We start from the raw sequence: 13,383 nt of genomic DNA on the forward strand, positions 1-13,383 counted from the left end.
ACAAAAGAGATAGACGCTGAATAAGCACCAATTATATTGAGACCCTATATATCTATAGAATTTGACAACATAACGGTTTAAGCACAAGTTATCCATAATGATTACATAGGGCAAGTAAAACGGTTAGAGTTACCTACGAATCATGCATACACTTACATGAACCGATGCTAGAATGACAAGTTCTAAACCTCCATATTCACTGTCGCTTCAATAAAGATTAACACGCTATCTTATATGTTAGCTACGCACATAAGACAAATAAGCACAACCAATACTAGGATATCAATCAATCACCACACACAAAGATATCAAAATAAATTAATTATTGAAATCCATAAGTAAATCCGCTAGAACCCCATGACAACGATTAGCCCATAATCGAACTCATTATTACCATGGGTTCCAATGAAAGCATGGTATAAAACAAGGTCTTAATAAACTGAATAATGATTAAAGTACGAATAAACGAGATCTAGGTTCAACAAGAACGAAAACGAGCATCCAAAGTTACAACTAATTTAAGAATCACAAGTTGAAAATAAGATCTTCTTTTTCGGAGTTGTTCTGTGCTTCTAGGTCTTCTCATTGGTATCCCAATCATCTCGGATGATGAAAACCCTTTTTTTTAAGTATATATACCCCCTAGTGGATCTGGACCCTTAAAATCGTCAAATTCCACTCAAAAAAGGCTTTTTCAGTGAAATCAGCGACCAGCCGCGCCTTGGGCGGCCGCTCAGCTCTTCGGGCGGGTGCTCAGCTCTCCTAGACGGCCGCTCAGCGATCCTGGGCGGGCTCTCAGCTCCTGGCTGGAAAAATTTCTGATGAATCTTGTTTTGGCCATAACTTGAGTTCTACTCGTCAGAATTAGGCGATTCAACTACCCACGCGAAGCTATTGAGATTCTCTATAATTTGACAATGGCCTTGGATTCCAATTCTGATCACTTTTCATCATATTTTCTTTTAAAGCTCTTTTCTTCATTTAACTGATACCTGAAATGCAATAACACAAATACATCAAAATACCAACAACTTGAGTCCAAAACACCAATTTAAGCTTGTAATAAAGCATTCCAAGTGGATATAAAATCCACTTATCACACCCCCAAACTTAAATCGATGCTTGTCCACAAGCGTAAACAGACTCAAAACTATAAAACAATCCTAATGCATGAATGCAACTAAATGATAATGCAATCGATCCCCTCAGAATAACTATAACCAAATAAATAAGCCAATGCTTCTAAGAATGCAATGACTTAATACAGAGTTCGAATAAATCCCACAAACCAGCTCACAAACCAAAAACGTGCGTGCGTGGATACTTAACAGATATACTCTCGATACTATATCAATAATCATAACTTATCTATCATCGAAACAATCAAAAGTTTATAAACAGAATAGACAATTAACACATTATGACTCACAACACCTCATTTATACTAGAGTTATACAAGAATTCACACTATTATTGAACACATAGCAAAGATGCTTATTTGACCCTGTAATGAATGAGGTCCCAAAAGACTTATGCAATAATACCCATGTAGCGAGCTTTAGGTTAGCGGATCCCAGACTATAAAAGCTTCACTAGGCACAAAGTCCCCTAGAACTTAATAACTCGAGTATTAAAAAGCTCACTCTTGATCAATTATGCATAAACACATACTTTTTTTTCTTTTTTTCTTTTTTTTTTCTTTTTTTTTCTTTTTTTCAATAATTTCTGAATGAGTGCATTTCGCTCCATCTCATTCAATCCTAGACTACTCATAAAAATATGAGCCGGCTACTAGCCATTTGATGCCTAGCCATACAACAACTAACAATGAAATCCAAGTTTTCTCCAGATAAAAAAAATCAGTTTTTTACGTCATTACGAAAATATCAAAAATTCTAAATATAACCAAGTGATTAAATCTAAAAAACAAACAAGTATGACCATGATCTAGATCAAAAGCAACCCTATAAGACTTTGTGAAAATATTTGTTTCTGGCATGCAAATCAATTCATTAGGACTTAAATATCCCTCTATTCATCATCACCACACTGAAATCAACATCAACTTGTCAAATATCATAGTTTATCTTAAGGGATCATGCTAAATATGCATGTAAATGCAACTATATGAAATCACATAAAAATAAACAAATATGTCCTAAATGAACAATCATGCAAAACTATGAATGAACTACAACTAAACATGTAATATGAATCTATATGAATCTATACGGACACACACTACTAATCCTTATATTATCAGCCCCAAACTTAAAATTTTCAATGTCCTCATTGAAGGTAATAATAAGGATTTCAGGCATACCTAGTCAGCGGGAGAGTCACCCTCGTCGGGTGGAGGATCAGGTGGCCAATCAACCTCGCCACCAGTGTCTCGAACAACAGTACCAAAAGTGTGTGTCAAATCTTCAGCAAAATGATGGTGAATGTCGTGCATGGCCTCCATACGCCTAGTCACTCGCATGTACTGCTCATCACCAACACCGCTCCTATCAACTACCTGTGGCGCATGAGAAGAACCCTCTGTAGGCACTAGAAGATCCATCCAGCCACTCTCTACATCATCAAAAATATATCCTAACCCCTTATCATGGGGTGCACCTAAGAATGAATAACTCAAGTGATCTGGATTTTGGTTGAGCTCAAGTATGGGAGCTTCTTGAATAAATGGTTCAAAACGCTCCTGAGAAATTTTCAGCTCTGCTAACCCAAGAGAATCGAATGGCATATCCAACTTCCTCTTCCATGGAGGTGCATTCAAAACCTGCAGTTGCTCTACTTTAAAGCACTCCTCTTTAGCGATGGGTAACTTTATTTCCTAGAACACATTAAAAGTGACCTTTTGATCGTAAACCTTCATCGAAAGCTCCTTTTTACACATCGATCATTGTTCAACCTGTAGCCGAGAATGGTTTTCCCAAGATAATGGGAATCTTCTTATCTTCCTCAAAATCAAGAATTACAAAGTCAGCAGGGAAGAAGAGTTTATCCGCCTTGACCAAGACATCCTCCACTATACCTCGTGGATAAGCGATGGAACGGTCAGCTAGTTGCAATGACATGTATGTTGGTTTCGGATCAGGCAGACCAAGCTTCTTGAAGATAGATAAGGGCATCAGATTGATGCTAGCTCCTAAATCACATAAATACTTGTAGAACGACAAGTTTCTGAAAGTGCAAGGAATAGTGAAGCTTCGAGGATCTTTAAGCTTCAGAGGCAACTTCTGTTGCAACACAGCATTGCATTCCTCCGTTAGAGCAACAGTCTCTAAGTCATCGAGCTTCACTTTCCGAGAGAGAATACCTTTCATAAACTCGCATAGCTAGGCATCTGTTCAAGAGCTTCAGCTAAAGGTATGTTGATATGAAGTTTCTTGAACACCTCCAAAAACTTCTCAAACTGCTTATCCGACTTTTTCTTCTGCAGCCTCTTAGGAAAAGGAGGTGGAGGATAGATCTGTTTCTCCCCTGTATTACCCTCAGGAGGAGTGTGTTCCACAGTAGTCTTCCTTGGTTCCACCTCTACTTCCTTCTACACATCTTCTTCAGCCAAAATGTTAGATTCTAGAACTTGAGACTTTTCAGGCTCTTCGTCTTGCTGAATTTGGGGGCTTGCAACCTTTCCAGACCTTAAGGTGATGGCGTTCACCTGTTCTTCAACTTCCCTCTTTCCTGGATTGGCTTCTGTATCACTAGGAAGCATTCTTGGTGGCCGATTCAATAAGGCATTAGCAATTTGAGTTATTTGGTTCTCCAGAGTCTTGATAGAAATAGCTTGGCTTTGGCATATAAGAGCCTGATTTTTGCATATAAGCCGTAACTCCTCCAATTCAGATTTTTCATTTGAAGATAGACCTGCATCATGATTTTTTTGTTGAATTTGGAGTTGTTGTTTTGGTGCAATTTGTTACTGAAAACCAGGAGGGTTGAATAGCTTATTTCCAAAGTGTTGGAATGGCTGTTGCATCACATTCTGATTGTTGCTCCAGCTGAAGTTAGGATGATTCCAGTTGTCAGGATGATAAGTGTTTGGAACTAGTTGTTGCGACCTCTAAAAGTTGCTCATAGACTGAGCTGATTCACTAGATATAGCGCATTGCTCTGTCACATGCGGACCTGCACACAGCTCATAAATAATAATTATCTGCTTAACACCATAGTTAGCCAGAGAATCGATCTTCATGGACAACGCCTTTAGTTGAGCAGTGATAGCTGTAGCTGTATCCACCTCAAGAACTCCTGCTACCTTGCTCTGTGGCAATCTCTGGGCTGGATACTAATATTCATTAGCATCCATCAGTTCAATTAGATCATAAGCTTCCTCATAGCTTTTTGCCCATAATGCTCCACCTGCTGTTGCATCAAGCATGGGTCTGGACTGTGCTCCCAACCCATTGTAAAAATAATTGATGATCATCCAATCAGGCATTCCATGATGAGGACACTTCCTATGCATCTCCTTGTAGCGCTCCCAAGCTTCATATAAAGATTCTCCTGATTGTTGCGCAAATTGAGTAAGAGCATTCCTGATTGCAACTGTCTTCGCCATAGGGAAGAATTTAGTAAGAAACTTCTGAGCAAGATCTTCCCAAGTAGTAATCGAACCAGCTGATAGAGAGTATAACCAGCTCTTAGCCTTGTCCCTCAGAGAGAATGGGAACAGTCTCAGCTTCACAGCATCTTCAGAAACACCGTTGAACTTGAAGATGTCGCATATCTCAATGAAATCCCTAATATGCATATTGGGATCTTCCGTTGGAGAACCCCCAAACTGGATTGAATTCTGCACCCATTGAATTATGCCAGGCTTGATCTCAAACGTATTAGCTGTGATAGCTGGCCGAACAATTCTAGATTGAATGTCATTGATCTTGGGTTGAGAAAAATCCATTAAGGCTCTCATTCGTGCTGCTGGATCTCCCACTGTAATGAGTACCTGAAACACCAACAAATAAACCGTGAAAGTAAAAGAATCCGAGTCAGTGAACTATAATGACCACTGATGACAAGCACATAAACCAAAAATTAACACCGAGTCCCCGGCAGCGGCGCCAAAAACTTGTTAGGGCCAAAACACGCGCTAATATTCACCCAAGTATACGCGTTCGGAAGTAGTATAAGATATAAATCAGATTCGTTCCCACAGAAACTGGTTTAGGTTAAGTTCAATTTATGCACCTATGCAACAATGTATGGTTATCGCTCAATGCTAAGACAAATAACAAATTGGGTTTTTATTAAACTAAGAGATTATACTAAATAAAATTATCTAAGAGAATTGAGGTTGAATTACTATATATGACAAACATGGCATTCTAACTTCATTAAATACTTCATTCAATAGCCTTATTGTTCTTAACCTTAGCATGTGATGGTGATGACACTAATCAGATAACACGAAACTGATAAACGCCAACTTTCGTTGCACGAGTACCATTCTACCAGACATCCACAAAAGAGATAGAAGCTGAATAGACACCAATTATATTGAGACCCTATATGTCTATAGAATTTGACAACATAACGGTTTAAGCACAAGTTATCCATAATGATTACATAGTGCAAGTAAAACGGTTAGAGTTACCTACGAATCATGCATACACTTACATGAACCGATGCTAGAATGGAAAGTTCTAAACCTCCATATTCACTGTCGCTGCAATAAAGATTAACACGCTATCTTATATGTTAGCTACGCACATAAGACGAATAAGCACAACCAATACTAGGATATCAATCAATCACCACACACCAAGATAACAAAACAAATTAATTATTGAAATCCATAAGTAAATTCGCTAGAACCCCATGACAACGATTAGCCCATAATCGAACTCATCGTCACCATGGGTTCCAATGAAAGCATGGTATAAAACAAGGTCTTAATAAACTGAATAATGATTAAAGTACGAATAAAAAAGATCTAGGTTCAACAAGAACGAAAACGAGCATCCAAAGTTACAACTAATTCAAAGAATCACAAGTTGAAAATAAGATCTTCTTTTTCGGAGTTGTTCTATGCTTCTAGGTCTTCTCCTTGGTATCCCAATCTTCCCGGATGGTGAAAACCCTTTTTTAAGTATATATACGCCCCTAGTGGACCTGGACCCTTAAAATCGTCAAATTCCACTCAAAAAAGGCTTTTTCAGCGAAATCAGCGACCAGCCGCGCCTTGGGCGGCCGCTCAGCTCTCCGGGCGGGCGCTCAGCTCTCCTGGGCGGCCGCTCAGCTCTCCTGGGTGGGCTCTCAGCTCCTGTCTGAAAAAATTTCTGATGAATCTTGTTTTGGCCATAACTTGAGTTCTACTCGTCAGAATTAGGCGATTCAACTGCCCACGCGAAGCTATTGAGATTCTCTACAACTTGACAATGGCCTTGGCTTCCAATTCTGATCACTTTTCATCATATTTCCTTTAAAAGCTCTTTTCTTCATTTAACTGGTACCTGAAATGCAATAACACAAAAACACATCAAAATACCAACAACTTGAGTCCAAAACACCAATTTAAGCTTGTAATAAAGCATTCCAAGTGGATATAAAATCCACTTATCACTTTATTTTATGGTCTTTGCAGAACTCTTTCATGATCAAATTCTTGAACTCAGTGCCATTATCACTTCTTATGATTTTCTCAGAGTCTTTGACCAATTTATCCAGTTGTTTGACATGATCAATCAAGATAGATGCAGTTTCACTTTTTGTGTGCAAGAAATACACCCATGCGTATCTGGTAAACTCATCTACTATGACCATAGCATATTTCTTCTTTGCAATAGACATGACATTCACTGGACCAAATAGATCAACATGTAGTAGGTGATAAGGCTAAAGAATTGAAGATTCAGTCTTGCTCTTGAAAGAAGATTTTCTTTGTTTTGCCTTTTGACATGAATAATAAAGCCCATCAGAAGCAAATACTGATTTTGGCAGTCCTCTCACAAGATCTTTCTTGACTAGTTCATTTATATTCTTAAAATTTAAATGAGAGAGTTTCTTGTGCCAATCCCAGCTTTCTTCAATTGATGCTCTGCTTAACAGACAGATTGCAGAGCCATCAAAACTTGTTGAAAGCTTTGCTTCATAAATGTTACCATGCCTGTATCCCTTCAGAACAACTTTTCCTGTAGATTTGCTTACTGAAGGAATTTACGGATGAGCGGAAGCATGAAATAACAATTATTCTGTAAAAACCATATACCGCACATATAGAAAAACATATAAAAGGGAAAAAGTGAGGAATCGAAACCATACCTCGTGAATCGAAGCTTTATAAAATTGGAGAGCTAGCAGTTGCTCCTCAGTGTGTGAAGCACTCTACCGGTATCCACCAAGAACGATCCTCTTCGATGAACCTTTTTATAAAACTGAGCTTTTATAAAATGGAGTTTTGAGAGAGAGAGAGAGGAAGGAGATGGAGGCTAGGGTTTTCACAAAACCAAAATTGTGTGTCTTTATATATTTTAACCCCCATATTTTATCTTCATAAACTGCTTTAATAATAATTAAAACTATTTTAATCATTATTCCTTTTTCTTAACTATTTAGAAAAATAATTCTCTCTCTCATTATTCATCAAAGGAAATTTTCTTTTATGGTGTGACCCTGTAGGTTCAATATTATGCCGGTAGTAGAAATAAATAATAATAAACTTTTTATTAATTATTTATATGAATATTAAAATTCACTAAATATAATTAACTGATTAATTATATTTATTCTACATCGTGAGTGATGCTTCTCAACATATCGCGACTATCCAGATAATATTAATTCACTGCTTAGAATACCAAGAACCTGTCAGTGAATAGTTACCGTACAATTAACTCCTTCTACCCTCCAATGTCCTGATTAAATACAAGGCATGGATCTTGCGTCAAGCCTATCTAATTTAATCATTTGCTTTCCCACTTACTATGCTCAGTTCTATGTAAATTAGAAACTCCTTTCTAATTTCATTCACTCTGGCCAGAGATTCCTGAACTAGCATAAGTGGATCAGCTTTGAACATTCTCTTCCTTCACTGGAAGGGGTAGATCCTTTATTGATCATACACTATCTTCGTGTACAAATTCCTATACCCAGTAGAGCCCTAATAATTGTCCCTGGAGACTAAGAACTAAACCAAAGCATAGTTCAGTGTACACAAGATGACTATGATGACCTCAAGTCTAAGGATACTTGTACAACTATCACTATGTGAACAACTGCTGACACGTGAGTGAACTCCATCAGTTGTTCAGCTGTGCGAGTCATGTTCAGTGAACTTATTCTATAATAAGCACCTACATACTAGCTATAGTGTCACCACACAAATGCCTATGAGAACAGACATCCTCCAGAAGGGAGCAGCATAGTATGTACCAATTTTTGCAGATTATTAATTACCAGTTAGTAATCCTATGATCGGGAACTATTCAAGTTTAGAGTTATCATCTTTTAGGTCTCACTATTATGATCTCATCATAATCCATAAAAAGCTTTACTCTAAACTATGGTATATCTTATTTAAACACTTAAATAGATAGAGCCCGTAATAAAAACAAAACAAGTCTTTTATTAATATCAATGAAATCAAAACAGATTACATAAAAGTTATTCCTAAATCCTCATTCATGATTGGACTTAGGACATATCTCTTTCACTTACAACTTCACAGTGTTCTTCAAAGAAATACACATGATAACCTCTTTCACAGATTTAACTAACACTCAGCAGATTATATTTAAGTCCTGAGACTAGAGCTACTTTTTCAATGATGATATTCCCAAGATTGATATTGCCATATCCCAGAGTTTTTCCCATATTGCCATCTCCATAAGACACTCCTGGGCCAGCTTTCTCCAGAAAGTCTGATAGCAGGGCTTTATTTCCAGTCACTAATGATTAGTTTGAAGGACCCAGACTTGCTTGGATCCTTTGGCCTTATTAAGTTTGTTAGCATTTGCAGCGGATTTAACTTCAGAGTTTATGCTAACATTTTTCATATCAGATTTAATAGTATCAGACTTTACATCAGAACTTATACTAGAAGGAATAATGCTAACTTTCTTTAATGAAGGTTTTATTTGATAATAATCATAGTACAAAATATGATATTCCTTATAAGTATAAATGGAATTCCATAAACTACCACAATCAAAACAAGGATTTTGTGGTTTAAACCTAACATACTGACTCTTAACTCCTGATTTAGGAGGTAAAGAATTTATATCCTTATTCTTCCTGCAAAAAGAAGTAAGATGGTTAGTGTTTCCACAGTTATTGCATTTCTTTCTAGGAGCATTAGGAACAGACTTATAATTATTGCTTTTATTCACACCTTCCTTTCCATTTCTATTTTTCCTAGGTGGCTTTACCTTGTTTACATTTTTAATCTCTTTCAGCTTATACTTAAGCTGCTTCTTTGTCATTAATCCTATGTTAACTTCAGCTGGTTTAACCTGTTTTAATTTGTGAGAAGTTGACTCTGCCTTAACTTTTGTCTCAATATCTTTCATCTTTTCAGAATCAGACTTTACAGTTTTAGCTACAAACTTAACAGGGTTTACTGTAACACCCCCAGATCCGGGGTCGGGGATCCGGGTCGTCACGGTCTTTCTTTCCACAATATCACTTCACTTAATTAATAATGAATAACCCTATGATGTGACCCCACACTAACACACACCACAACCCGTTATAGTCTCAGAGATGAAATTTAAATAAGTACAAGTCTTTGAATCCACAATTTAAAAGTTATTACAACCCAAAATGATTACTTGATAAATTTACAGTTAATTGCCATTATCTGCCACAAGTTATAATTATACATAATTGATTCTCAAAAGTAGATGGTCTGATCTACAATAGATCTACCTCTGCAGCTATAGTAGCTACAACATCAACGGGAAGACGCGGGACGCTTCCCACGCGCTTGCGCTGGGTCTGCTGGAGTCTGGCCATCTTTCCTAACTGTTGTTGTGTGATGAAGAAATAAAGCAAGGGTGAGCAGCAAGCCCACCAAAATAATATGTATAATGATTTACAATATATGAGCCTACTCATAATACTCATGAAAGTCTTGGTCAAAAGAAATGAACCAAGTTTGATATCTTAATGCGATGAAGTCGCAAAATATTCAGTATATATACATATATTCTTTTCAAAATATTGGAAGTCCTCTTCCATGCATAATATACACAAAGTCCCAGTGTATAACTGTATAAAAAAAATATCGTTGCAAGGTGATCTCATATAACTAACCTTGTTTCAACGTTTTTCTGAAAATCTTTGTCATTCATAAGACAATTATTAATTAGATATAAGTTTAAAAGATGTGGTTACCAAATACCCCAATATACTTATATCTTTCCCAATACTACTTGAACTACCACCGTTCAAGTTATAATCAGTTTCAAAAGTTCATCACATAGATGAGACTACAAGACAAGATTTGAATAGATTCCATCTTTAAAATATCATTAAAGGAAATGAAGTTATGACATACTTTATTTAGTCCCGATATATATATATCCACATATATATATCTCTTAAACATTTCCTGGAACCTCTGTTATGTAAAGTATGAACAGAGTTTGAAACATCCAATGAATTTTGGAAAGGAAAAGAATTTTGGCATAAACCAGATATCTTGCTGATCAGGCAAAGATACCAATAAGTAACCTTTTCTACTGTAGATGGATGAATTCCTCACCGGTCATCACCCTGGCCGCATTAGGACCTCGCGCTAGACCGTTACCCGGCCCCTCACGCGTTGATGGACTGCCACCCAGCCACTTACACATTCATAGACCGTACCCCGGCCTGTCGCTTATGCCGACTCAATTAGATGGGCTTACTTCCCGAACGTTGGGCAAGTAATCAATTCATTTACCAAAACTGCAACCTCGTTGCGAATATAAAATACACCACAGAGCCGGATTCCCCAGGTTTTGAGCGAGTATTTAAATCCCCTTAAAAAGGAAGATCTTAAATGTAAAAATGCGTTTTGGGATCCGCTCTGACTTTAAAAATCATTTTGAAGACTCGAAAACACTTTAAAGAGTGTTTGGAGTAAAGCTGATTTAATGAAGTAAATCAGTCCCCAGAATATTTAGAAAATGACTGAATATTATTATTTAAATAATATTCCCATAAAGAATAATCTTTTATAAAAATAAGTGAAGTAGAAGTATTAAAACTTATACTTGAAACGAGTATTAAATAACCAAAGATATACTTATATGAAAGTATTATCTTTATTTGAATAATCGAAAATAAGTTTGATTATTAACACCTTATTCTTTAATAAAATAAAGAATATATTTCAGCAAATAATCGGAGTCATAGATCCTCAAATAAATATTCAAATAATATTCATTAAATAATATAAACTGAGTCATAAGCCTTCGAATGAATATTCAAATAATATTCAATAAATAATATAAAAGAGTCATAAGCCCTCGAATGAATATTCAAATAATATTCAATAATAAAATAAAGCTAAAGTTATCGAATAAACCTTATTCGATTAATAGTTTGGAAAACTATAACTATATATATATATATAAATATATATATATATATATCCATATCCCTATATACAAGATTACTCGGGATCCTCGACTCCCGGTTTTTAGAAAATATTTTCACCTTTGGGTCCCTATACTAAGGGTATATGCAAGTTACCGCTATTCTCTAGCATAGGTATTATCAACTGAACCAACATATATATATTTCAAGAATATGAAGCAGGCATGCATATATACCATATCACGTGCTACAATATATTGCAAGAATTTGCTAAATAACCAATATGCATTTATCGCAAGATCATGCATATACACATATACATCACAACAACAGTATAACGGGTAGAAAACTTGCCTGAGCGACTGGGGGTTACGAATGGCTCGGGACGAGTCTGGTAACCTATAAGCAACAAGTAAGTTGGAATTAAACCAAAATCACTTGTAAATCTATACTTTAACTAACTTAGACTCTAACGCTTGTTTTGCGCTCACTGATTTGCTTAAGTCACTCGGGTACCCTCGGCTCCACCATTTTTAATAATTTAACCTTTACGAGTTTTAAAGCGATTCCTTCGCGAGTGTCTTACCAACTGCCTAACACACTTACCATAAATGTTTCATACATTAATTAACCCTTTTTGGTCTTTAACCTATGTTTCAAAGTAAGGTGAGGGGAAAAGTTTCGTTCGCGAAACGCCGTTACTTGAAACGGTCGTTTCTCCTAAACCGTGCGTCGGAATCGAACGAACTACATATCAAAACGAAGCTCGTAACATGAGCTATCTAAACATGGCAGTGGTCATAACCTAGCAGGGGGTTCTCGGGTCCTAATGTTATGCACAAAAACAGTCTACAGAAAATCGGACGTTACGACGGCTATATTTACGCGATTTCCCAAATTTAAACCAATTCAATCAACCACAATTTCAACTCCAATTCACAACCCAATCAAACCTCCAATTAAACTACACCACAACAGCCCCAAATCAACTCAATATTACCAATTTATTCATCTACACCAAGTCAAAAAATGTGACCAAGAACTTCAAATCTAACAAGCATCACTCCTAACTCCAAAATCAACAAAACCACTTACTAAACAAAGCTCTATCATGAGTACACACTCATTACACTAACCCATCATCTAACATTATGAAATCCAAACCAACAAAACTTAATACTAAGGGTTTGAGAAGTTATACCTTCCTTGGAGAGTGGAGAATCAAGAGAATGGCTTGGAATCACCCTTAAAGTCCTTATCCAAGCTTAATCTAAACAAAACTTCAAGAACACAAATTTTAGTTCTTGAAAACACTATTCACCATCTTCTTTCATGATTTATAGAAAAAGATTGGCTTGGAATTAGAAGCTTAAACTTATAGGAAGTATGTAACTATCCATGGGGAAGCTTAGATAATTACCTTGCTAAATAGTAAGTGGAGGAGCTTGGACTTTCATTTTTTAAGAAAACCACCCGAGAGCATGAAGAAGAAGAAGAGAGAATTTTGTGTTTTGGCTTGATTTGCTTTTGGTTGGTTGATTTTTGTTGTTTGTTTTAGTGAATTACCTAGTTGCCCTTGGTTTTGTGTGGTTAAAAAGTCACCACATCTCCTTCCTTTCTTGTCATGCCTATGTCACCTTGCACATGTCATAATGCTCCCACTTGTCCACACCTTGTGGTTTGATGATGTCACAATCCCTGGCTTCTTGTACAAGCTTGTCTCTTGGTCACTTATTTGTTTTACGGTTCGCTTATCTTTCGCTCTCGTTTATCGTTTGAGGGATCATACCCGGGATCTTATTACTTAGGTTCCCTTAACCTTTCTCAATATATTATATTCCTTTTATGATCCTC

The 13,383-nt window shown here is 36.6% G+C and overlaps 1 non-coding gene across 1 annotated transcript; it reads left to right on the plus strand.

Moving 5' to 3' along the window:
* The first annotated feature begins 4,445 nt into the window (after nt 1–4,445).
* On the plus strand, nt 4,446–4,552 carry LOC141670106 (small nucleolar RNA R71). The gene has a single exon (XR_012554352.1). It is a non-coding gene; the product is annotated as a small nucleolar RNA R71 (small nucleolar RNA).
* The last annotated feature ends 8,831 nt before the right edge of the window (nt 4,553–13,383 follow it).

The sequence above is a fragment of the Apium graveolens genome, chromosome 6, assembly GCF_009905375.1.
Source record: "Apium graveolens cultivar Ventura chromosome 6, ASM990537v1, whole genome shotgun sequence".
Lineage (NCBI taxonomy): Eukaryota > Viridiplantae > Streptophyta > Magnoliopsida > Apiales > Apiaceae > Apium > Apium graveolens.